The sequence below is a fragment of the Bacillus rossius genome, chromosome 1 (assembly GCF_032445375.1).
Source record: "Bacillus rossius redtenbacheri isolate Brsri chromosome 1, Brsri_v3, whole genome shotgun sequence".
Classification (NCBI taxonomy): Eukaryota; Metazoa; Arthropoda; class Insecta; order Phasmatodea; family Bacillidae; genus Bacillus; species Bacillus rossius.
Window position 1 is genome coordinate 115254742 of NC_086330.1, and position 26324 is coordinate 115281065.

At 38.2% G+C, this 26324-nt stretch overlaps 1 protein-coding gene across 5 annotated transcripts in view; it reads right to left on the reverse strand.

The window, feature by feature from the left end:
- The window catches only part of LOC134542652 (myocardin-related transcription factor B), a 315861-nt gene that overhangs the window by 159609 nt on the left and 129928 nt on the right, over positions 1-26324 (reverse strand). The gene's annotated exons all lie outside the window — the stretch shown is intronic.

Genomic DNA, 26324 nt, shown 5'->3' on the forward strand with positions numbered 1-26324 from the left:
TAAGGAAACACCACAAAAGCTGACGTCCGGCAGCTACAGAAGGGTAGAAACACGCGCGCGCTTAGCATGACCCTTGCCGGCCGGCGGAGGCTAGGACCACTCCTGCTGACGTCACATGACGTCACTCGCCTCCCTCCGCTTAGCGAGCAGGTCTTGTGTGTCCAGAGTGTGTTGACCTGCCATCATAACACCGACCCGGTTATCTGCAGCTACCATAAACCGCCAGTGCTTGTCAAATATAGCAAACGTAGACTTAAAAGACAAAGTAAAAAAAAAAAGGTTTGGTGGAGGGGAGAGAAGTGATCAGTTTATATATTTTCATTTACGTAAGTTCAGTTTCTTCTCCCTAATTTCAGAAAATAATCTCAAACGAAATATCAGGGTTTCCACACAAATCAGTAACAAAATTTCCTTGAATTTTCCTACTAATTATTTTTAAATAATTGATCTATTTTGCAATTTTCTAAACTAAATAAAACATTCCAGCTGCCACCAATACCATAGCTGGCCTAGTTAAAACATTATCTGTAATGCGATATTTTAGTATGTATGACTATACACTAAAACAGCAGTTGAAAAAACATTTACTGTCTGGGTAAATACAAACTGGAGCATGATATTTCCCCCTAAAATTACTATACTGGGGTTTTCCCATAACTTTTCCAGGATTTCAAGCAAATTTCACTGACCAATTCCAACTTGCCTGACTTTCCAGAATGTGGAAATTCTGAATATATATTCCTTAATTTTTCAAAGGACGCAGGACTTTCCTGATGGGTGAGTCGGAGTACTTTATTTTTCCGAGCAGAATGCATGTTTGGATACCGTCCGTCAGTGCCTCGAAATACCTGTTTGCTATTTTAGGCGGAAAATAAAATCTACGCGTCTATAACTGCTTGCAAAAACCCAAACATTTACTTCGCCCAACACAGTGTTTTCGTAAACACTATTATGCAGGTCTTGCTTCAACGATTCGCTAATTCCCCAGACGACCATTACGCCGCAAGCCTATTTATTATTTTACATGCAGCTTTGATACATATTTGAATATCGAATTTTTTTAGTTCAACCATTATTTAAAATAATTTGGTTTTTCAAGATAAAAAGCGCAAGATTAAATTTTTCTGTATGTAATGCACTCTTGATAGTTAAAAAGGATTTTAGCGCACCTTACGAAAATTATAACATAGTCTTCATAGTTCCAGCTGGGTTGGTTTACGCGGCAAAGATCTCCAGATGTTCCAAACGCCCTCGCATGTGTGGAACGAGGCTCCCACAAGCTGGTTAGGATGTCAGTGATGATAGGTACGTGCGGCCGAGATCTATCCAAACAACACGCGCTGCATTACGCAACACGTACACGGTTGTGTAGTGAATCAAAGTGGTTAGTACTTAAGCTGAACCTTAGCTGGTTAAGCACATTTGATATGAGCAATACCGTGTCGAGCTGTATTATTATTTTTATTTTCTGCAAAGGAAATTGCCCGGGGATGGAAGGGAAGATCTAATTTAAATATGTCTGGAAGTTTTCAAAACTTCAAACTCTGGGTTTTACAAAGGTACGGTTTCGCGTCGTGTGGTTACGGACAGCGAAGTCGACCTGAAGAGACCTTGGATACGCACTCGTAAGGACACGGGCATTATGATCTCAGATTCCCTCGCGGTTTCCCGAAATCACCCTAAGAAATTAAAATAGCAAGATGGCTCCAAACCATAATGACATAGCCGGTTCCCTCACCCCTCCTTCACGCAAGTGGTCCGATAACACACGACAACATAGACGAGGGATATTGGGACAAGAATCGGTCATGTCCTATCATAAATAACCACCCCAGAATAGTTTCAAAGTGTTATTTTTACCATATTGAAAACTTATTGTGTTCTTAAAACCACGATTCTTATGTAAAAGATAACTTTAGAGTAACATTTTATGTTGAAACTACACATACACAAAGGGAAACAGATGAGCAATTCTATACAGTAGATAATAAATGTTGTTTAATTCCTCGTGGGAAATAAACGGTTTCTTACGACTCTTTTGTGTAAGATAACGTTCGGAGGACTTGCTGAAACGCTTTTCAATCCCACCACACTAAAAGGTAAAATCATGTGTGCAATACCACGCAACAGTTGAAAAGTGATATAGGCCTATCCAATCAGTTTGGAAACAGACGATAGATGGCCGGACTGCGACACAAGGAAGTGCAGGCAGGAGGAGGGGGGCCTGGGACGCCCCCGCACGGGCGCGCCCGGCCAGAGGCCAGACTCGCAGCGCCTCAGCCGGCATAGGGCCGCGGGCGCTGCCGCGACGTGCCAACGGCAGTGCGCTTGGCAAGGGGCAGGCGGGGGGAGAGTTAGCAAAGCACTGGCGAGGCAGGGCAGAATGTTGGTGTAAGCCAGCGAGCTATAAATAGCTCTCTCTCTCCTCCTCCTCCTCCACCAAGACATCGCGCGAGGTCCGAGGCTAGGCCCCGGCTACTGGCCGACATTTAGACAGCACCCGGGGACCGCTCCTCTTCCGTGGCAGCCGCGGCGCTGAGTCACTCCGCCCCCGGCGGCGCTTCCTGCCCCCTGCCGCCTTCCACCAAAAGCGACCTCGAGGTCAGGGCTGCCCGACCTGAGGACCATATCATGATGCTGAAGAGGTTAACAACCAAGATGTTACCTTGAATCCCCAGCTACGGTGTGGCGAGTGCGGGGGTGAAGAGACAACACAAAATCCTGTCCTGAACTCGGCAAGGAAAATGACCTAAAAATGAAACATCTTCACCCGGCCAGCAATCGGGCAGATCTAACCAATGAGATAACGGTGTTCGGACCTCGGAAAATACGCACTCTTCCAAATACACGTGTTTTTAACTGAATCTCTGCTAGTTATTAATCCGTTAAAGTTGGTACCAGGCTTAGTCAAGTCCCCGGGATAGCTCCCTTGTAAACTCCATACTTGACAAGCAGAACAAACATGTACACACAGCTGGGTCACGTTTAAATTAACATCTTCTTGAGACGTACATTTAATATCCTTCCGTTGAATAAGTCTAAATACCATTGTCAAGAGCTTAGTGATCTGTGGACATAAGTCCAGCAAGACACAACTGTTAGCATTGCTGGAAAAAAAGTCGTCATCAGGCTGAATCTTATTTAATTTACTTAAACGGAAATAAACCAAATTTTAAAAGCCTCAAATCCAAACACAGAATTAACTGTATTAAAAACATTTTTTGTTATTCTTTCCAACCTAACCAGTTGTATACCGGAGCGTAAACACGTTCTTTCATTTCCATATTACAGGTGCTCTTTTTAAAATGTTTCTCTCTAAAGTGTTAAAATAAGCCCGAATGGCCTGTGTGTAAAATGCGCCATCGCACATCCTTTTCAAACGCCAAGTCATAAATCACATCACCATTACTGCTTACGGGGTTCAGGTACCGATAACCGCACAGTCCGACGGCGACTGTGAAATCTACGTCATCTCGGAAATGTACGCTGGTGAACTGAAAACAAAATTGGCGTTTAAATTGTAACATTAGAGATTTTTACCTAACATTTTATCAAGTGGTATGTTATCGTTACTGTTAGGTCATATGCTCTTGTTTCAACCCAAAGGGCTAAAATGTGGTGCCAACAAATAAATAGTTTGTTCGTTACCACAGCATTTTTATACCATTACAAAAAAATTCACACAGCAAAAACTCACCAAATATCTTTTGGCAGCTACATAAATGTTTTTGAATATACTTTTCCAGAGAAATAAAAGTGTATTGGTGTGGTCAGTCAAGTCTTCAGCTTCACAGAAATTGTGCTTAATTTTGTACAAAAACAACGCGTAATTTTTTTGGTTATGAGCTTGTAACAGGTAGTTCAACTAGGACATCCACAACTTAGCTACGTAGCCAACGCGTAGCCAGTTAAGATTTAAGGTTTTAACAAGTTAAGGCTTAAGACGATGAATTCACCATATCTGAGGGCATAACAACATCAGAATATATTGGGTATGGAGGTTTACACAAGGCGTCAGTGAACTCAGCTTCACAATGTGATCACCAATGGTTATAAGCCCTGCGGTAAGGCGAACTAAAATACCCAAGTTAGGGTTAAAACACTGTAGTTCCATTTAACTAAGTTGGCTTTTCGAGAAAAATTACACTCCAAGCTCCGCACAGGCTCTATCGCATTTCCCCTATTCCCTTTGCTTCTATACTACAGATATATACTGGTTCTATATAAGTCAGTCAAGGTCAGGTGACTCTAGGGGTGCTCACCGTAGGTACGAGCTGCCAACTCTCGCCAGAAAACCAAGGCACCTTTGTTCTCGAAATTTACATTCCACGTTCTCAACTGCTACAGCGCTCGTACCTTTGGAAATGTAGGCTAACTCACGGGCAATTACTGTCAAACCGTAGTTTGGATTTATTCGTTTCCATCAGTTTGCAACGTCCGCAAAGTACTAATTAACACTATCCCGAGTAAGCACACACCGCAGAAACTGTCACAAATTTCATTGTTTCTTGACGCGTTTTAGGACTGGGTATGAGCTGCAGAAACCGAATGTTAGATCGTAAATAATTTGAGTACTCTAGATACATTACAGTTAAAAGGTTATTGTCATGACAAACATTTTCTGTGCCAACAATGCAGAGCTTTCAAAATTGCTTTGCTTAGATTATTTACTTAAAGTGAATGGTGTGTCACAAACCATTTAATTTACGGTCACATCCTTTCTTCCCAAATAGTGATCAAATATATTTCGTAAAGTAATATAACAGATTTTCTGGAGCCTGACGGCGACCCCTACAAATGCTTCCAGCCTGGTTTATGCACTTGGACAGTTCGAACATTTTGAAAGCAATACGATTTATGCCAGCCAAATATTATTTTTTTAGTCCATATTTTCTAGAAAACAGCTGATTGAATTCGCAATTTGATGATCACAACGCCAACTGAAACAATACTAAGGGGAAGTTACATTTGACAAACACTCATAGATTTCACACCCAAATATAGCTTTTAAAGGTGCTTTATTTAACCGTTAAGTTACATACCATATAAAACGTTAATAGTTTCCCCCCAAAATTTAAATTTTTGTTTTTTACTCGCCAATAACGTTGTATTTCAGATTATATTTAATTAAAACATAACGACAAAAGTATTCATTCAAAAGCTACGGAACCTAGGATGATAGTAGTATAGGAAAGTATGTTCTGGCGCTGGGTTTGCAGAGATGAGCAGGAAGAGCCGAAAGCCATCTTGAATTATGACGTCACAACGATCAACTTGGATGACCTTGACCTTTGATCTTGACCCTCGCAGTTATTTTGATTTTCCGTTCATTTCACCATGTGACGTCATCGTTGCAATTTTCGTTATGGCCGCCATATGGGTTGTGTATTACATCACTGTTGAACATTTCGTTACGGCCGCCAACTTGAAAATCCGTAATATTTATGCTAGAAAATTGTAAAAAAATTTAAAATAAATAAAAAAATATATTAATAAAATTTTAATATAAAAACTTCAACCATTTAAAAATCGTCCACCATATTGAAAATCAGTAATTATTATCAGATTTTAACAGGAAAACATCTAAAATTCATAGAAAAAATTACTTCATTTAATTTTAATAATAAGATTTATAAAGAGGTACTGGGTTCAAACCCGGGTGAGGTCATTCGATTCAAAATCGCGAAGTATCCTTCCTCCACAGAAGATACCAGCAGACTGACCTCCCACCACTAATGCCAAGGCAGATATTACGTCAGCCAGGATGACATAATGGCGGTCATCTTGTTTGCGTCAGTTTTAGGCGCCATCTTGAATCCGATATCCTGTTTTCGTCTGCTAGAGTGCCCTGCCGCCACATCAGTTTAATTTTTGCCAGCTAGAGTGCAGTAATAATTTATTGCCAGGGCGCCCGCCAAATTGATATTTGGCCGCTATCTTATAATCTGTAATGTTTAAGCTAGAAATTAGAATTTTTTTTTCCAAAAATCATAAAAAATAGCTTGTTAAATTGATGATTGATAAGATCAAATCGGTTCGGTCCTAGACTAATGCAAAAAATATAATTTCGTTATAATTAACAAAAGTAAGTGACAGGTACATGCTAGTTGTCTTGCCTGTAACATATTAACACTAATTTTTTACATGTTATATTTAAATTGATCATAAAAATTACTTTAATACTATACAAAAAAATTATTTTTGGCCCAGGTATGGGGTAACGATCCTACTACGATGATGTAAAGAATCCTATTTCGATGAAGCAAAAATCGTGTTTCGGAGGGGCAAAGATCCAGTGTGTTATTTTAAACAAAAAACATTTAGTTGAAGTATTAAAAACTTCACATAATACCCTATTAAATGAAGCATCCTATATAAAACATGAAAAACAAAACACATTAAGGCCTAATCCCATTTCATTGCACTAAAATCATTACATATTATTTACTCCGATACATATGTAAAAAAAACTGAAGATACATAATGCAAATTAACACATATTGCAAACAAATGCTCTTCACACCCACAATGCCCATTGCACCGTATTCAGTTTACTGATGTGGAGGTTCTACAGATACATCATCACAAGAAGGGCATGTTATTTTATCTTGCTCTCTATCTTCTGAATATTCTTTAGTGTAACAGACAGATGGCTTCCTTTTGGCTTGGATTAGAGATCTTCGTAAGATATTTTTTCCTCTTCCTTTTTGTTTTGTTTCCATAGTTCTTCCAGGAATTTCTTGTGAGGAGTTTTTGTCAAACTTCAGATATCTGTCCGAGTTTACTTTTTTTTTTCCGGATAGCATTAATTTTTGGGAGTGGAATAATTTCTGCAGGTGAAATACGAGTCTGTTCACTGGGAAGATGTTCTACCTATGTGTTCGCAGCGATTGTACACAAGACTAACAGGAGTAGGAGGAACTATTTTCACAGGATGTGCATGCTTCGAGGTGGAAGGTTCAGAGGCAGTCTTCAGGTGAAACTGACTGTATCATGCTCATTAAAAAAGTCCCACGGCTTTGATCTGTAACTTCAGAAGGCAAGAAGTCTACATCGTGAAGATGGATATTTTTAGCGCTACAATGTTGCATGTTGCTATGTAGAGAGTAGTCACTCTTATAAATGTATGTCATAAAGGTTCAGCAATTTCATACTGGCTTATAGCTGACCAACATAGTTTCCTGAACACTGATCGGAAAGTTCATCATATCATGCTTTTAGAGGTTTGAAAAAACACCCATCTAGGGACTGTGTCTTTTGACAATAGAGAAAGGATAGGCTTAGCAAATGAATTAGCTCTAAAAATATATGCGACATATTTTTGTCCAAAATTAAAATACAGGATTTCCTTCTGTATGGATATCATTCGTTTTAAAATGACGAAGCCACTAAATGAAAATGTATCCACGGTCTGAAACAATGCTTACTAACCCAGATGGTGCTACATGCATCAAGGCAGAATTTTGGTGATTCCTTGCAAAAATAAGGGTTGGTGGGATACAGTGACTAGTTGCACTCATTTCAAAGGCAAACGAAATTGAGTACCCATTTTCTGCAGCAACAGTTTTGTTTGCATTCCGCTTCCCTTTGATAGTTGAAACTATGCATAATTTTCCTGGCACTGTCTGAATCCCAGTTTCGGCTATGTTATAGACTCTGCTTGATAGAAAATTGTGTGTGCTCATCAATAAATTCCAATTATAAAAGAAGTAGTTTAATTGGACTCTATTTAACCCCACAATTCTTGCAATGCTTGTTTTTTTGCGGTTGCCTAAGGCATAAATCATGCCGCTTCATGAAAGATCGCACTCACTTATTATTTTCTAACTCTGCAACAGGATCAAACTGGTGGGTGATTTCGTTTCGCACCAAATATATAAACGTCAAATGGCGCAAGGCATAAACCATAAAATCTAGTCTAAAGCCCCTTGCAGTGCTTCAATATTTCAAATTCATCAGTTTTATCAGCCTGGAATTGAAGCAGGTTGGATAAAAATTCCAAACTCTTCTTATAAATATCTTACCCTAGGCATCATCTATCTACCTCCTCAAACAACCCCCAACATATATGCTACATATTTTGGAGTACTTGAAGACAATCTCGTTAATTATAAAGATGACATTTTAATAGTTGTCGACTTTAATATGCCGGGTACAGACTGGTTAAATAACCATACCCTGAAAATATCGCATTGCTATACCAAATCCAAGGATCTATCCCTACTTAGTTTTGCTATCAGTATAAGCCTAACTCAATGTAATAATATTCAACCACTAAATGCTCAAATTGTGTTTCACTAAATACCTGAATGTGTTTTCTCAAAAGCGGAAGATGCTTTAGTCAAAGATCTGCTACCCTCTATTCTCGATAATAAAATCATCATAGAAATTTGCCTCAAATAAGGACCCTTTCGCTTATAGAAACTACAAACGAGGTGATTACTTAGGTTTATTTAATGCCCTTAAGGAACATGACTGGTCCGATTTTTACATGACAACAGATGTGAACCTCCTAGTTGATGAATTAACAAACTGCATTGGCGATCATTTAAATACTCTCATTTCCATGTCGACTGCTCGATATTCCAAATTCTCTCACTAGTTCTCCAAAGACCTAATTCAAGCAGTGAAGTCCCAGAAACATGTTCATACTCTATTTAAAAGAAACAATAACTTATTGTATTACACATATTTTTGATTTTATTGCCAAAAAGTTAATAAACTTATCAATAGAGACAAAATGAATTGGTCACGCAAGATAAACAATCGCATCAAAATACTCTAAAAATTCTGGCAATAAGTCAAAATAATGAAATATGGTTTATCAACAAAATTCACCCTTAAGTGTTAATGGGATTGTCTCAGAAGATCCTATTTTAATTTCAAATTGTTTTGCCAAGTACTTTTATAGTGTTTTATGTATTGCCCAAATCTACGCCTCCCAGTGTCACAGTGAATCCCATCCTTGCTTCTACTACTTTATTTTTCATTTCCGAGAACCTAGTTCATACTATGGGGCATTAATTATTTAAAACCGAATAAATCAACAGGACCCGACGGTATACCTTACATCATTTTAAAAGAATGTTCTCTTCTCGTCATGCCTCTGTTACAACATTTCATATAAGTTTAAAACATTAAGTTTTTTTTCTACAAATGAAAATCGCTAAGGTGATACCATGTCATAAAACAGTAGTAAACTGCAAGTTACTATTTATAGGCCCACATCCTTACTTAATGGTTTTGCTAAAACTTTTGAAAAAAAAAAAAAAAATTGAAAAAAAAAAAAAATTGTTTAGACAATTTCATTTCAACATTAAAAACAGATTATCTGATAATAAACATAGTTTCAGATCCGGGATCAAACGACAACAAATTTACTCACCTTTTAAAACCTTATTTATTCCGAAGTAACAAATAGGGGTCAAGTTGATGCTGGTTACTTCGACCTTGCCAAGGCATTTGATACTGTGAAACACTCATTATTACTTAAAAAGCTTGGAATATTTTGTGTGTGTGATAATAATGTAGGCTGGCTCACTAATTATCTCAGACAGATGTTTTTTTTTTTGTTTTAATAAACAATCATAACTACTCTTTATATCTGGTATCCCTCAAGGAGGTATTCGATAACCTTTATTGTTTAATATCTTTATTGATGACATTACTCAGGTGTTAAATTACTCCACTGGTCTATTATTCGCGGACGACCTCAACATCTGTAGAAAGATTACTGTCAATTACGATTGTCAGCTACTTCAGCAGGACATTTCTGAAATCTCTAATTGGTATAATTATTATTTAGTTACTCTTTATAAAGATAAAACACAAGTTTTATTCGACACTACGAAACTATATCCATTCGTTTGATTACAAGCTTGAGAATTCAATTATAACAAACACTTATTATATTAAAGAGTTAGGCGTTACTCTTAATTCAAAATTATATTATCATCTACATGTTAACTCTTTGGTTTCTAGCTCTCACAGATTAAATACTTATTATTATTCTAATTTAGATTATTTAATTACACTTCATTATACATTAGTTAGAACTAAACTTGAACTCTGTGATATTGAACATCATCATCTCCACTTCCCTTAGTTGAACGCAGAAAGCTACTAGACTCTCTCTTTGTCAGTAACTGCTATTGTTCCAAAACAAACTGTTGTTATTTCCTTGGCAACTCTGGGCTCAAGAGTACCGCAATTTAATAGTAGTTGTTCTCCAACATTAATTCGTAGTCTTAACAATTTAAATGATCTTTTATAGAGATTAATTAATAATTTCAATAACATAGACTAACATTCCAATATTTTTGACAACAAATTAAGCTTAAAAATTATGTATTTTGTTTACTTAAATAACAAATGTTAACTTAAATAATAAACTGTAATCAGGCTTTATTTAGTAGATGAATATAACTATTTTAATTTTTACCACAATTTTTGTACAAGACGGTATCTGCTTAGTAATCGTAAATTTTGCTGTTCTAATTAATACTTATGTTCACTGTAAAATTCTTGTTACGGTATTTTATTATTCTATCCTAATTGTTTGGTTTAATGATTTATGTATCTTTTTGGCTGTTCTAGTGTTGTCTTGTTTGGAATTATATTGTTCTTTGTGTTTGTCTTGTGTTTTGTAGTCCCTGCGGGTATGTAGTGCCTTCTAGTGTCAGTTGACTATCTGCTGGCAGTGCCCACCTGCTTGAGTTCTCTCCTATGAAATTTCAGTCTAGGTTACAGTGTAACGTAACAATAAAGTTACATTAAAATTATGAAAATACATCTGACTTTATAAAATATGCAACGTATCTCCCCCACCCTCATTGTTTACTGTTTTGGATACATAGGCTTTAAAAAAAATCAAAGAATAATATGTGATTTAATTGTTTTCACAAAACAGTTTCACCTTTAACATCTGTAAAAGTATTAAACAGAGCCCGTCTTTTGTCAATACAAAGAAATTACACAGCCTGCTCCTAGTTATGCGTGAGTTTAAGACGAACTCAGGATATAGTACTGCACACACACTCATTTAAATATCATGGGGAAAAAGGTACGCACGTGGGGTAAAATCACGAATTCCGTACCTTTTCCCCAGGATCTTTGCCCCATCTGAACTCGTACACGGATCCACTTTGTACTGCCATCTAGCGGCGCGATTAACTACTCTGAATATTTGCAGCTCACATTTACCTAAACCACTTGTTTCAATAAATCAACGTTTACCAAATAAATGTTCAGCTACACCAAATTATATTATGGTTATAATCTTAAAATATTATACAAATAGTTTAAAAAATCTTATCTAATATATATGACACTTAAACTTGTAGATACGGGTTACGGCGCGGTTACAACTACTGCCATGACACCTTCTCACAGCAGCAGGGACGAGTACATCAACTAACTCAAGGAGGGGTGTACTGACTGTTCAGAAATCTAACCCGTGCGCACTTTTACGTCACTTTACATATCTTTCTGAAAAAAAAATTAAATAATTAAGAAAGATTTTTTGTGGGAATTTTACGTATCATACCTAATGTAAGACATAACTAAACCTACCTTTTACTTTGAGGACAGAAAAAATAGGTGAGAACTAAATACTTAATAATTTACTTGACAATAAGGTACACAATGGAGGTCCAAACTCAGGTTCACAACCGTAACAAAAATGGCTACGAAAAACCTGCAAAGTCATACATTGTCTGATTTTAACTTTCAGTCGTTCCCCTTAACCACCATAGAGATCCCCACTCCCAATCGTTACACATTTCGTTACGCCCGATGAGTCATTGGACAGGCTTGAACAAAAGAGGCGGCAGAAACGAGGATTATTCGGGCGAGTGAATCTGGTCCTCCGCCGAAGTGTCGCGACGGGGCGGTTCATCGGCCGACGGCTGGTGCAATCGGCGCGGATCGGGCCAACACAAAGAAGTCCGTCCGCACGCGGAAGCCGCGCCGGGCAGGAGTGTGTCTTGCCAACAGGCTTGGGGTCGACGGCAGGAAGCAGGTGAATCTCGTTATCGCGTCACTGCCGCCTCCCCTCCTCACCCCCGCCCCACCTCTTGTACGCTGCCAGCTCCTCAGAGATCTTCCATAACCCGCCCCTCTCTCTCTCTCTCTCTCTCTCTCTCTCTCTCTGTGGTCCATCTCTGACAGGGACATGCCGAGAGCTCTGGGCTCGCTTCCACGCTCCGACGTCACTCGCCGTCTCTGCCGCCAGCCAACCAGAGCAGTACGAGTTTATTTTTCTGATAATACGAACATTACAAGTCTATTGATGAAATAATTCATACAGTTTAGGGCATGGTAACGTTTAATTGTGGCGCATTAAGTAATGGGGAGGGGATCCCATGCCCTTAGTTTCTTTCGCCGGCCCTGTAGGCAATAGAAACTTCTCGGTCACCAAACAGGCACCCTGGATGGCCACCCGGGAAAACTCTTTGGTGAAAAGGTTGCGCGTGCGAAGGTTTGCAGCTGGCCAGTATTTTGGTTGTTACGGCCCGGTCTCGCACGCCGAGTTGTTTGTTTCATTTTCTTGTCATTACTAAGTATTTGAAGTAGACGCTCGGTAGTTCAATGGTTAAAACACTCGCCGGCGGGGTCTAACCAGGAGTTTTCCAAGTGGCAAACGTGGCCTGTTTTCCTCGGGGTACTCCCGTTTCTCGCTGCTCCATACACCATCTCACCTCATCTCACGCATTCTTCAAGCCTGTCCCTCGGGTAGGGCAGCCGGTTCCTATTAGTGTCAACCCCATTCCATCCTTATAGACTCTGTCACAGGTGGAAAATTACATGCCGATTTGTATCCAAGGGGCTTTTCCTGTAAATGTATTCAGATAGCTATCTCGCATTTTTTTTAGTCACAAAATTTCTCACCAGGTATATACTAAACGCTAATGGCGAGCTGTAAACTGTCACGCAATTGATCATAATTATTAACACTTCCGTGACTTTATGTTGCTATTGGATAATATTAAGTAAATATGAGTAGAAAATTTGAGACGAATAATAATATGCAAGAGAGATATAGTGATAAGTTTACAGGAAGTCTTTAACTAAAAGTAAGAAAAACAAAATGAAATCAACATGGCGTGCGAGATTTTCCTGCAACTGGGAAGAGGAAACCTTTTTGGGTGGAAAAAAGTTACCCGGGTGCTGTACGATTTCCCGATTGCTAATCATACGTCTACTAACCTGTTATCGCACGACCGACCACGCCAGGTAAATGCCGAATAGCCTATCCGATTATTGTGATAGGCGTAATGGGCAAACGGTAAAGGAGAAATACTCGAAATTAAAATATACTGTCCACGGACAATACTCGGTATAATGATGAAATCTTTTAAAATATCTGGTTACAGAAAAAAAACTGTAAATGTAGTGAAAACTGTTGGCCAAGGCAGGAAGGAGTTTATGGTGATATTTGACAAAAAGAAGAGATGACAGTTGGACTTATCTTAATTCATCCAGGTTTGGTTGGCTTAGCAATAAAAGGCTCGATTTCATACGCCAAGTATTTTGTAATTACTATTAACATTAATTAAGGGGTTTTCCTGTAAATCTATTCCGATGGTTCACTTAGTTTGGTCATAAAGCTTTTTCTCAGCATATATTTACTAAACGTTATTTTCGAGCTGTTAAAAGTCACGCTAGTGATAATAATTATAAAAAAAATATGTGACCTTTCTTACTGTTATGAAATAATATTAATTTAGTAAATATCTTTCGATATAATTTGTGGCCCAAACATAGGAAAACACAGGAAAATTTGCCAAATAAAATGAGAAGGAAATGAAATAATGTATGTGAAGGTACACTAAAGCTGGAACTGAATGTAATCGGTCCGGAGTGCGTCTAGGATTGACAAGCATCGCCCCGTGGCGGACTGGGCAGTCCCAGCTAGCCAGCGGCCGGGCACGGCTAGCGTGCGAGAAGCATGTCACGGAACACTCAGGATGCGCCACTGAAACCGATCTGAGCACCGCAGACCAGCATTGTACTTTTTAAGCACTTTCTTTATAGAAAGGAATTTTTTTATTATTAGTTTTTTTAAAATGTTTTTTGATTTTAAAAAACATGTATTATTATATAAACGATAGTTAAAAAGACACAATTATTACTAATAACATTACAACATGATTGATTAAATTTATCTTAGCAATGATAACTAACTTCGGAGTTAAGAAAGCTGTAAAATGAATATATCTTGGGGCCAAGAACGAGTGTCTCGTCGAGAGAGAGAGAGAAAAGGGCATGGTGCTGTGTGAGGCGACCTGGATTCCCTCCCCCTCCTAGAGCGTGACCGCGCGGCTCAGGGACGACGCGCAGGTGCGCTGCCGAGAGACGTGCCGAAGGACGGGGGTTGGCAGTTGACGCCTTACCGCCGGGCGTGTTGGCAGCTGGGGCCGCCCCCCCTTACACCCTGCCTTCGTCAGCAGTTCGAGTGAGGTCCGGGGGTGGATCCCCAGCCGACGAAGACAACGTTTCCTGTTTTTAGTTCTAATTCGAACACAGTTAAAAACTCTTACGGTTAACGGATTTAGAGCGCAAAAATTCGACGCAGTTTATGAAATCAAGAAACAACTACAAACTACTTGTTCTGCTGCTATTTAAAAAAAGCCATGCGAACAAAACTTTACCTTGGGGACCCACATCAGAGCTGCATTAAATCTTGTCATCATATATTTCCATATTGGTACCTTGATTAATAAACTGGCAAATATTAATGTACCTATATACATAACCGCGTCCAATTATGTTAATATCACGTGTGGTTGGCAAATTGCAGTCAAAAGGCAAAAAAAAAAGAGGGGCGACTAACTAAAATGTTGCCGATACTGACATGATTTCGGCCACGTGGCCCCAGTTGGTCATGCCACCATGCACATCTGTCCTGTTCACCTGATTGTAGATATTAACAACAGTCGTATACACGTCACGACGTGGATTGCAAAGGAACTTTTGGAAAGACGATGGGGTGCACGTCCTGTAATGTTTCGCGAGCTACTTCGCGGCCAACTACACGGGTTTCCAGTTCATAAGTGGCGCTCACTGTACATTCCGTGTTCACAGTTTTTCCCCCGTAAGTGTAGCCATTAAAACATGGTAATTACCATCCATGGTAATTTTCAGACTCTCGACGTTTACAAGAAAACGCCGTGGTTAAATAAGATCCTTGGAGAAGAAAGAAAACTCATGGGACAGGCGTTAGAAGTGAAAATTCACAGACTGGTCGTAGTTCTACGTCAGCTCACTATCTTCCATCTGCGTTTTCTGCACGCAACTTGATAGCTAAAATATGTACGATACAAAAAATCACGATTTGAGGGGCTTTAGTGTTAATGTTAGTACAGTACATTTGCAGGTAATGTGCAAGTTATGAGTTTTAAAGTTTATACAAACATGAATATGTATTCAATTCCTAGAGTTGTATTGAAGCTTCAGAATATGTGTGGAATTAACGTATCCTTACACCTAAGGCATGGCCATACCCAGATTTTCTGTGTCGCCATAAAAATGGCGCAACAAACATGGCGCCAAATAACAACGCAGTAACGCCACTCTCTTCCTGATCGTTACACTTCCCGTAGAGCTTTGAACTATGGACATTATTTCTTTATGCCACTTTTCGTTAGTTTGAACAGCCGAGATTCCAGGGGGGAGTCAGGGGGCGCGGCGAGCGAGCCAACGGGCGGGCCTAATGCACGCGTTAATTATCACCTGGCGGCGCGGAACCCCGGTTCTGGGCCAACACAAACCAGGCGAGCACCGCGCCCGCCGGCCCGCTGCTCCCGGACACGTGTGGTCCAGTCGATCATCTTCCCGCACAGCTTCCGTACTACACTTCCCAGCCGTGCTTCAGACTGGTTTAGATACTTCAAACAATCAGTTCCTTCTGACATCAAAGTGTATCAACGCATATATAAATGCTTGTAAACATATTATTTATGCCATTTCATGCTATGCATATTTATAAAAAATCATGATAAAATACCTTCAGCTAATTAAAGTAAACTAATAACATAATAAGCTTTGAGTATATCATTATTGATTAAACATGGTAAAACCTATTTTTATCGTAAATGTTGAGGTTATCAAAAAATACGTCCTAAAATTTTAATAATTGAAATATTTAAATTCTTACAACTGAATTCTTGCACTTATATGAAAAAAAAAAAGTCAAAGATGTGGTGGTTTTAAACTGGCCATAAGACTAGCCCGTTGACTAAATATGCTATGTTTTAATAATTTGGATTGTCCGGGAATTCAATATGGAAACATTCTGCGTAATTATGTATGCGTATCTGTGCTCTGATCGCAATGATGCTGGTGTGCACCCTGAACTTGGATCCCAGAGAAGTAGTGTTTTCTTCAGACTGACATCAGGGAAACTATTAAATTTATCTAAATGACGTCAAGTATTTTATACATATATTTCATATTTATCAACTCGAGTATTTCACTTTTTTTTTAAATGGCTCAAAGAATAAACAAATGAATAACCCTGTTACATTTGTCTTCTATAGAGCAACATTAAGGAAGGCCTTCAAACATAATTTTACTACGCATTAAATGAAAATGAGCCAACACAAACGAGCATTGTCGGCAAGCACACGGCGCCTTGACTGCACAGGAGACGACGTCGGCTACTCCAAGTTGAAGCATTCCGACTACAAAAAACGAACTACTTCCACCAGACTTGTATCTGGTAATTTTTGTTATGATTAATATTTTGAAATATATAATAATAAATGTATTTCCTTTTATTTTTACTTTGACTTCAATTTACTAAATTAAACAGGAAAATTTACGACTCACAAAAGCGAGCTTGTATGCGAGTGCATCTAGTCACTTTAATCTACGTGCGGTATTTTGACAAATGTAAACATTTAAAAAATTTAACTACAGATAAAAAAAAAATGAGTGTGTGCACTTATGTACGCGCGTTGGAAATTATACTTACTTGGCGTGATAATCAACTTTGATTTTGCATGCAAATAATTAATATAAATAATATAATAAAAAAGGACTGGAATATTATAAATATGGTTGGCTAAAGTATAAATTGAATCAAAATTAAAAAAATTAACATAATACTCAGTAGTTTATATTAACATAAACACGTGTATAAAATTAATTACTTTAAAAATAATTTAGTTAAATATTTGAGAAAATTTTAAATTAATAATTAGTATCAATAAATATGCTGAAAGTTTATTCTAATTTATTAATTATAATTATTTATTAAATAACAATGTAACAATTTGTAATGCAAATAAATTATACGAAACCATAACCTCACTTATATAATAAACTTGAAAAAGTGTATAAATGTTTTAATATCACTAATGTATATGATCTAAAAGCACATATATAATTATTTGTATTTAGCCATTTTTCATCCTATCAATTTTTGTTGCATGTTGCGCGGCATCGTAAAATTTCACTCTGTTTTTTTTATCACGTGCCTAAAGAACTATAATTTCAATAACTTATAAAATCTGACATTAGTTTTTAAGTTTAAAATAAAAAAGAGCAATTAATTTAAATAAAAGATATAGTATAACATGGTTTTAGAAAAAGTCTATATAAAAAAGTCAAAAATTAATATTTAAAGGAAAAGAACACGTACATAAGTTACACCAGTACCTATATTAAAATGTACTTAAATATTAAAGAAATATCTTCAACAGTTAAATTGTTCAGCCAAAGACGGGCCCTTTTTTATTTGAAAATAATTTTTGTATTTAATTTTTTAGGAAGAATAACTGCAATTTTTGGAAGCAAAAGTTCTAAAGATCTCTGTGAATTTGTTTTATGAAATAGAGGAACAGTTAAATTTATGTTTTGTCTATGCCGTGTAAGGATAATTATGAGCTACATCATTTAACTGATTTTCCCTTCTAATAAACATACATAATTATTTGCAAGACAAGGCACACCTAACGCTTATAACAGGCACCAGCAATCAGTGCTGCGAACTTGGGGGCACACCAATTAGTATTCACATTTATGCAAACAATACAGCGCGATAAATTTTATGCCAAACAACACACACTACAAAATAATTAACACACTTAAACATAAATGAGCTAATCCATTCAGTATATAGTTTAAAAATTAAATAGGTCTAAAGAAACTTAATAAAAAATTACGAACAATATAAGTATCAGTATTAATAATTGTATTAAGTACTTAAAAAAAGTCTGCTTATAGATATCATTTGATAATGCAAACATTGCACGCTAAGATTCTTGAAATTCCTTGGGGGTAGATTAGTTTTCATACCCTCCTAGTAAGGATGAACTGAATATAAAAAAAATAAACTGGATCTTACCTAAATAATTGTGCCGGTGATGCAGCCAAAAACCAACCAGAAATATGCGCGAGATTTATCGTCAAAAAAAAAAGGCTGATAGGTACACAATAATTATGACGTGCTATTAAGTTACTCAGTGTCCCTAATGAATCAATAACGCTCCATAATTCCGTGACAAGACGTCTAAATCAGTAATAATTTCGGGAAATTCTCAATACTTGGCAGTACTGAGCATTTAACGTTAAGAGGAAATCGCCTGGCTTCGGTTGGCGTAATAGTTACACTAGACACTACAATTTTGTGCTCTGGTATTTGTAAATAATATCAGGTTAGTTATCCACAAGTAACACTTTGTTTGACTAATTACATGGTCGTTACTCACGGACACAAATAGTTGATTTTGTGTGTGGCCACAGCTAAGATAGCGTTAGGAACAACAAAGAGTAAGAGATAAGAGAGTCCAGGAAGCGGGTGTGGAGGCTGCGAGCCGCACCTGGTCCGCGAGCTAAAACCGTAGTGGCAGAGCGCATGCGCGCGGGTCGCGGGTCGCGCTGAGTCACGCCACTTGCAGTTCCGGCGGCGAAGCGACATTCCCCGCCGCGTCAGCCTCCGTCGCTGCCCACTTCGCCCTTCCGATACAGCTCCCCCCAACCATCTTCAACATCACCAGAGTTTCTCAAAGTACCTGCTGAAGGCTCTCTCAACACATTTTAATAACAATTTATTACAACTATATTTATGTCATAGGGTGAGTTATATATATATATATAATATTAACAATTAAACATTAACAAATGCAATTCAAAATAGATATACTCTCCGCATGAACCTGCATATTAGTTAAAACCATAACAGAGATAACCTCGAGATGATACAAGTAGACTGTCTTCAACTATTTATGTTAAATGTGCGACTGTTAACCTTCGAGGCGTCAAAACAATTCAAGTTAGCAAAAAACTGCTGGAGTTTAACGTGCCACGACTGTCAGTACAGGTACTGTTAATCTGAAAACTTTTTTTGTGACTTAACTCTTAACTAGTGGGTAACAATGAAACGGTAACGCGCGACACTAACACGGCCGTGGAATATGGCAAGCCACTCGCACAGGGTGATCTCGGAAAACCGCGGAAACACCTAACTAAATATGGTCAGAAGATTCCAGTGTCTTACAGCCGGTACCATCTCGCCATGCACCCATGCTCAAGTAACACCTCAAATTACGGGTTATGCGCAATAAAACAATTGTAATGACGACTTCTCTGCCAATAAAACCGTTTAGAACTTGGCTGATTCCGAACAAACAGGGATGCGTCCATAGCGCACACGTCCGTACATACTCAGCAAATACAACCATAATGGAAATGACGAATTTATACGGGATGGATGATATCCGAATACAATTACTGTCATATCTACAGAGATTCAGCAAAACGGAAAACAACAACGACCATTGACACATAAAATTACAAAATTTTAACGCAGCTGGGATGTTATAAAACGGCTAGCGATTAAAATAACTAAGTTTTGAATTCCAAAATATCAAAAATACTTTTAAAGAACATTAAATAAACTTATAATTTCAAGTGTCAATTTAAGTTATAACTTAATTTTAACGTTTTAAACTAATCTTACGAAAACACCCTGAAGTAATGTACAAACAAAATATAACACGATTCAAAAACTAATGTGGGCTTCGGTAGGGATCAGTCGATCCCTAGAAATCTCGAGTTTGTTGGACGCATGTAGGGATCCATAAGCATATTTTGTCATAATTCAGAAGCACTGCATATATGGCCGCGTCCACTAATATGCACTTTTAGTGGATCCCTTGGCTAAGATAGCCACTGGGCTGCTATCAGAAACATACCTTGCGTCGGGAAGGACGCAGTCTTCATAAATTTCAGGTCATGTGATATTACAGCACTTTGTGCGCCAAATGATCCCTGAAGTAGGTAGTATATCGTGACTAGCGTATTGCAACACGTACTGCAACTTAAATGTTTATAATGAAAAGCAGCGCGCTCCGGCCGGGCGGGCGCACCTGAGGGGCAGCGAGGTAGGCAATGCGCGCAGCACGCATGCCCACGCGCAGCCGGCCCGGCAGGGGCAGCCAGTCTCCGAGCCAGTCGGCAACGCGCGACGCTGGAAGGCGGTCGGCCCTCTGTGAAGGTGTGCGAGTTCCCGCTCTGCTTGGTTGGTATACATTTCCACGCGCCTGTTCCACCGATTATAACGTACACAATTTAAATAGTTACAAATATGCATGCGTCAACTTACTTTATCCAAACTACTCGTTTGAAAATTAAAATTTTACAATACATTTAACACATGCTTCCATATTTTATCTAGTTAAGTTTGTTTAGTATTATTGATGGTTTTATTAGAACTCGTTTAAAAATATTATTTATTGTTCAAAAATGTAGGTAGAAATCTTAGTTAGATTCATTTTCTTAATCAGTTGATTTTTATGTTAGTAATTCATGTTGATGGATCAAAAATTGAGGAATAAATTAGCTATCATGTTCAGATTTTCTCATTATTTTTTAATTCATTCCTTTTTTGTTTTTTATTATTTTATTAAAAAAAATTATGATAACTAGTATTATTATAATTAGTAAATATATGTATAATTTCCAAAATATTTCTTCGTAAAAATCTGGAACATTCTTTGAATGATTCTTGGAATGGGGAAGTTGATTTAACAGGGGATACACCGTGTTCGTCTGAGGGTCGCTGTGTTGTCCGGAGAATTTTTTTATATACTCTTGTTCGCCATGTGTTTTTTGTATTCATATTTGTTGCTCATTCCATTGGTGAACGCTCAAATTATTATGTTATGGGCTCTGCCTACACTGGCACACATAATGTGTGCAGAGCTTCCGAAGATACCACACGATTTGAAAACTGCTCGAAATATCTGAGTGATGTCTGTTTACGACAAGCGTTTAAGAATACGCAGAGGGCGGATGAGTAGTACTGTTTCCGTATTTCGTTTATCAACTCTATTTTTATAAAAGTTAAAATGGCTAAAACGCGTGTTTGCGGGATAATTTATAGGCTTGAAAAACCGGTACATATTCTTGAACTCAAGGGAATTGCATTACACATTTATCTTAATTTATTCGCCATATAATGTAATGGTCACCGCTCAAATTACATAGTTGTCTTGTGCACGATGAGAAGACTGCGCACCAGTCCACAGCCTTGCCCTTAGAGGTGATACTTAGAGGCGCCAAAAGCACCAGTGTCGCACTTATCACGCCTCACTAACACAGATACACCCCCGACTGGCCCCTTAAATAAGAAGTAAACACGGCGGACGAAGGTAGTTGCGCCCCGAAACACGCGTGCTACGTACGTCTACTAACGGACGAACAGGACACGCCAACAGTAGACACACAATGTACGACCAAACAGTGTAAGTAATGGACATGAATTCATCAGGTGACGCTGTCGGAACGCGGTCTCAAAGAGTCGCCGGCACGAAGAGCACAGAGAGAGGGCTGGGCGTTCAGCCAATAGAACGGCAGTGATCGAGTAGTGAATCCGAGATTTAAAAAAAGGGGTCCATTAGCCGGGTGCTCACACATCTAAACGTTATCCCTGCATAGAGCCCGCAAGGCACACCTGTCTCGACATCTTTGTACACACCTACTCTGCAAGTGATTGAACCCGATGTCAGGGACGCTGGACTGAGAGAAATGTGGAATATGCGGATTAAATTAAAACACTAAACATAAAATGGCAATGTTCGTAGAGTAAGGAAATTTACACGCGCCCATAAGCAAACTCTCGAAATTAAAAAAAGAAACCAAAACAAAACTAACATCTGCACTCAGTTACAAAGTTCCGAATCGTGTACGGTAATACATGTTGCTGGGCAAGACAACGCGGCTCAAATACTTTCTCAAACTACAATAACAAATGTGTGAAATGATAACACGTAACGAAAAGCGAAAAAATACATACGAGGTATGGCTATTAAATAACCGGACTGAAGTCATAACCCTTTTTATTCGTCACCAATTACAGCAGAAGTTTTATCGCCTTCTATGTACTCCCCTTGGCGATTCCTACACCGCTCCAAACGACGTTTCCATTGTTTAAAGCTGTGCTGGAAGTCATCTTCTGTCAGTTGGTTGAGAACATCCGTCGCTTTTGCTTTAACCGCTTCCACACTTTCAAATCGTGTCCCCTTCAGCGCCGAATCGACCTTGGGAAATATAAAAAAAGTCACAGGGGGCAAGGTCGGGCGAGAACGGTGTATGTTCCAACACCGTGATGCTGTATTTTGCGAGGAATGCATTCACAGACAAGGCAGAATGGACTGGTGCATTGTCTTGGTGAAGGATCCAGGACTTGGTCTTCCACAAATCGTCTTCTCACACTCTCACGTAGAGCCGTCAGATCCTCGATGTAGAAGTGTTGATTGACCGTCTGACCCTCGGGTCCTCAGTGAATGTAGACAATGACACGAATGTCGAACAAGACAATCATCATTGCTTTGAATTTGAATTTGCTCATCCTGGCTTTTTTTTTTTTTTGCGTTGGCGAGCTTGGGCTCTTCCAATACATGGATTGCCTCTGTTTCGGGATCGTAAGTAAAAATCCACGATTCATCACAAGTAATCACCTTGTATAACAAATATGGATTTGTGCCTATGTTTAGGATGTCAGTACTAATGTTTTATCTTGATTCTTTTTGCTCGGGAGTGAGGAGTTTCGGCCCCATTTTTGCGCAAACCTTCCGCATGTTAGATGATTCATGCAAAATCTGTCGAACACTTTCTTTGTTGATTCCTGTCATTTTAGTAAGCCCTCAGATGCTCAGAAGACGATCAGCGCGGATTAATTTACCAATTTTTTCAATGTTTTTGTCTGTTTTTGACGTTGAGGGCCGTCCTGGGTGCCGATCTTCTTCGGTCGTTTCACGCCCTTCTTTAAACCGTTTAAACCACTCAAAAACTTGTGTGCGGGATAAAAATTCATTCCTGTAGACTTATTTCAACATCGCATAAGCTTCTGTGGCAGTTTTCCCTAGTTTAACAAGAAACTTGGGTTAACCCGTTGCTCCGTTTGACCACTTGGCATTTTTCCGACGCGTCACTAGTGCGTAAACTAATTCAATCAACTGCTACAGTCAAACTGAGCGACCTGCTGGTTTGTCTAGCGAGCGGTCCCACCATTTAAATTTTTTAAATATTTTCGCTATAATTATAATATTGATTTATTTATCCTAAATTCTGGTATGCCAAAGCATAAATCATATCTCCTAGACCTTCTGTACCTTGTTGCAACTACATATTTACTTACAGGTTCTAGTCTGTAAGCGCCGCGAGGAAATAACTTATTATTTCATGCGGGCGACTACAAATGTTATGATTATCACGCTAGTTCACAAGTGTTCACTTCGACAAGTAGCTTAAGCTAAGTCCTATGCCATGTACTTAATACCAAACAATTTAACACGGAAGTTTTATTGCAAGTAATATAAAACTATTTTAAATTGCATGATGGAGAGGCCTAATAACGTTACTGTTTATGTTTCGATTCGTAAAAAATTAATTAATTTTTTGAAATAAAAAAATCCTTTGTTTCTGGCGCAGAAGACACGGATTTCCAAGAAAAAGTTGTGGGCGTCAGGAAAATAGGGATTATACCCGCAGTTTGTCTTTGCTCCAATTTAAATGATTGATTGTTGTAAGAATCAGGGCGCAATAATTTTTGTTCAAACACAGAATAGAACCAGAGATAAACTAATTTGAAAAGAGTACAGGAAAAACTGCGCGGTAAAAACTGACATCAGTGACGTCAGATGACATGTTTACATTAATATACAACCAAAGTAGCAAGCTGTTTTCCCTCCACAGCCATTAAGGTCTGTAATTTCGTAGGTGCATTGACCTAGACGATGTACATGCATGTGTGAAAAATTGTTTAAGTCCTATTAACAAGATATGCAAAATGATAAAACGTGCCATTTATAAAAAATAAAGCTAGAAGATTACTTGCAACATATTGCAATTAACGATGGAAATCATTTATACCGAAGGTAACTAAAATATGCATTGTTTTGATTTAAACCAAAAATTATTTTTAAAAGCTATGCTCTATGTTTCCACACTCCATTATAATCATATAGGTTCTTGATCTGCACGTATATGGTGTAATTCATTTAGGCCTATAAATAAAAAAACACATGCTCGCCTTTCATGCAGGGTAGAATGTATGATTTTAAATGAACTAATCCAACAGTGTCAGTTACAATGTTTTGAGAGAGAAAAAAAAACACCTGAAGTATTCCTCTTCAACACAAACAAAGCTTTATAGATTGAGTATAGGTAGTTCGTTACTTGGTAGTAGCACTCGAGCGGCAACATTCTAAATTTAAATCTAGATATCAGCACAAGCATCGCTAGTTTCATGTACTGTTTTTAAAATTTAAGTATATATTTAAGACTAACTAAATGTTACTTATTTTTAACGTACCTATCTCGGTGTTTTACATTATTTTTACTATTAATTAAAAAAATGGCCAAGATTAAAAATACGCATTACAAAATTTATGTAGGCTGACGTACCAAATGTAAACGGCAGCCGAATCATAATAAGATTATCTACCAAAATTGCATTTATAACAAACAAATAACACGTATAAACAAAAATAATATTATTCATTGACCCCATTTTGCTATTAGTTCATAACTGGTAAGTATAATGACAATACATCACACTTGACGTGTAGTTACAAGTAATATATTACCAAAACATACTTTTGATTTAAAATTTGCAGAGCATCAATTTTTACAGCTTATTGTCACTTCACTGCGAGCGATATACTTGACCAAGCCAAATACTAAATAAAACAAAGATTTTTAATCCACAAGCACTTTGATGTCACGAACTTACACTCAATATCGAGTCGTTTAAATGTTTACGCCACCGTATAAATTCTTTTATTTTTAATATATAATATATCGAAAACTAAATAAAATTTTCGCACGGCTGTTTTATACAAGGTGATCATTTAAGTGACATCGGGCATAACGACATTAATTCTCTAAAAATAAATTATATTTTCATGTCACAACAGTGGAGGAGCGGACAGGAAAGGTAAGGGGAAGTTACATTCCTGCTGGTGTGATCTTTGAAGCGAAAATATCAAAAGGCAGGTTTATTATATCTTTTTTCTTAGTTTTGGTAGATTTTATTTTTAATAGTAAGGCAAGTAAAGTTAAAATACCACACGTAGTAGAACTCGCGAACAAGCTTGCTCTTGTGAGTGCTCAATTTACTGAAAAACCTAGTGCGACCGTAAAAATGATGTATAGTAAAAAACTACAGTGATATATTTACAAGAAAAGAGAGAAACAAACGTTACACACGTGTGTATGTTAATTGAAAACGAACAGTCCGCGAGAAGCAGCGCGCCACGCCGTCATTCATAGAGCGGCAGCGGCGGCGGCGACGCGAGCAGCCAGCTCTCCGCCGCAGTCAGATATCGACAATGTTATTTTCGTCAGAGAGGGGGGAAAAAGCCCCGTGGAAGGAGCAGGAGCACAGGAAGGGAGGTGGCCATCGCCGATAGTTCGCGCGCGGCACATGGTGCGCGTTCCAGCACACCAACTTGTTCTCCTTCCGCGGAGGAAGAGCGCAGCGCGAGGGAACTAGGGAACTAGGGAACTCGCCCTGTTCCCCGAGCATAGGCCAGCAGGCAAGGTGACTAACCGGCAGTGTCGCCAACTTGTGTACTAAATCCGGCTGTTCTGAAGGCATCACATTTCTTAGTGATTCTTGCAATGAGGAAGATTTATTTAAAACGTTTTTTGGACATGTGTTATTGCTGGTTTACGCTGTTTTTGAAATCGGCTGATTTTGGCTTGTTGTCTGTGTGCGTCTGTGTATTCATCTTTTCGTCAGTTATTTAGGTTTATCTATGACATACATGTAAACAAACACTGAAGTGTGTCCAAAAAACGTTGTAGATGGTTTT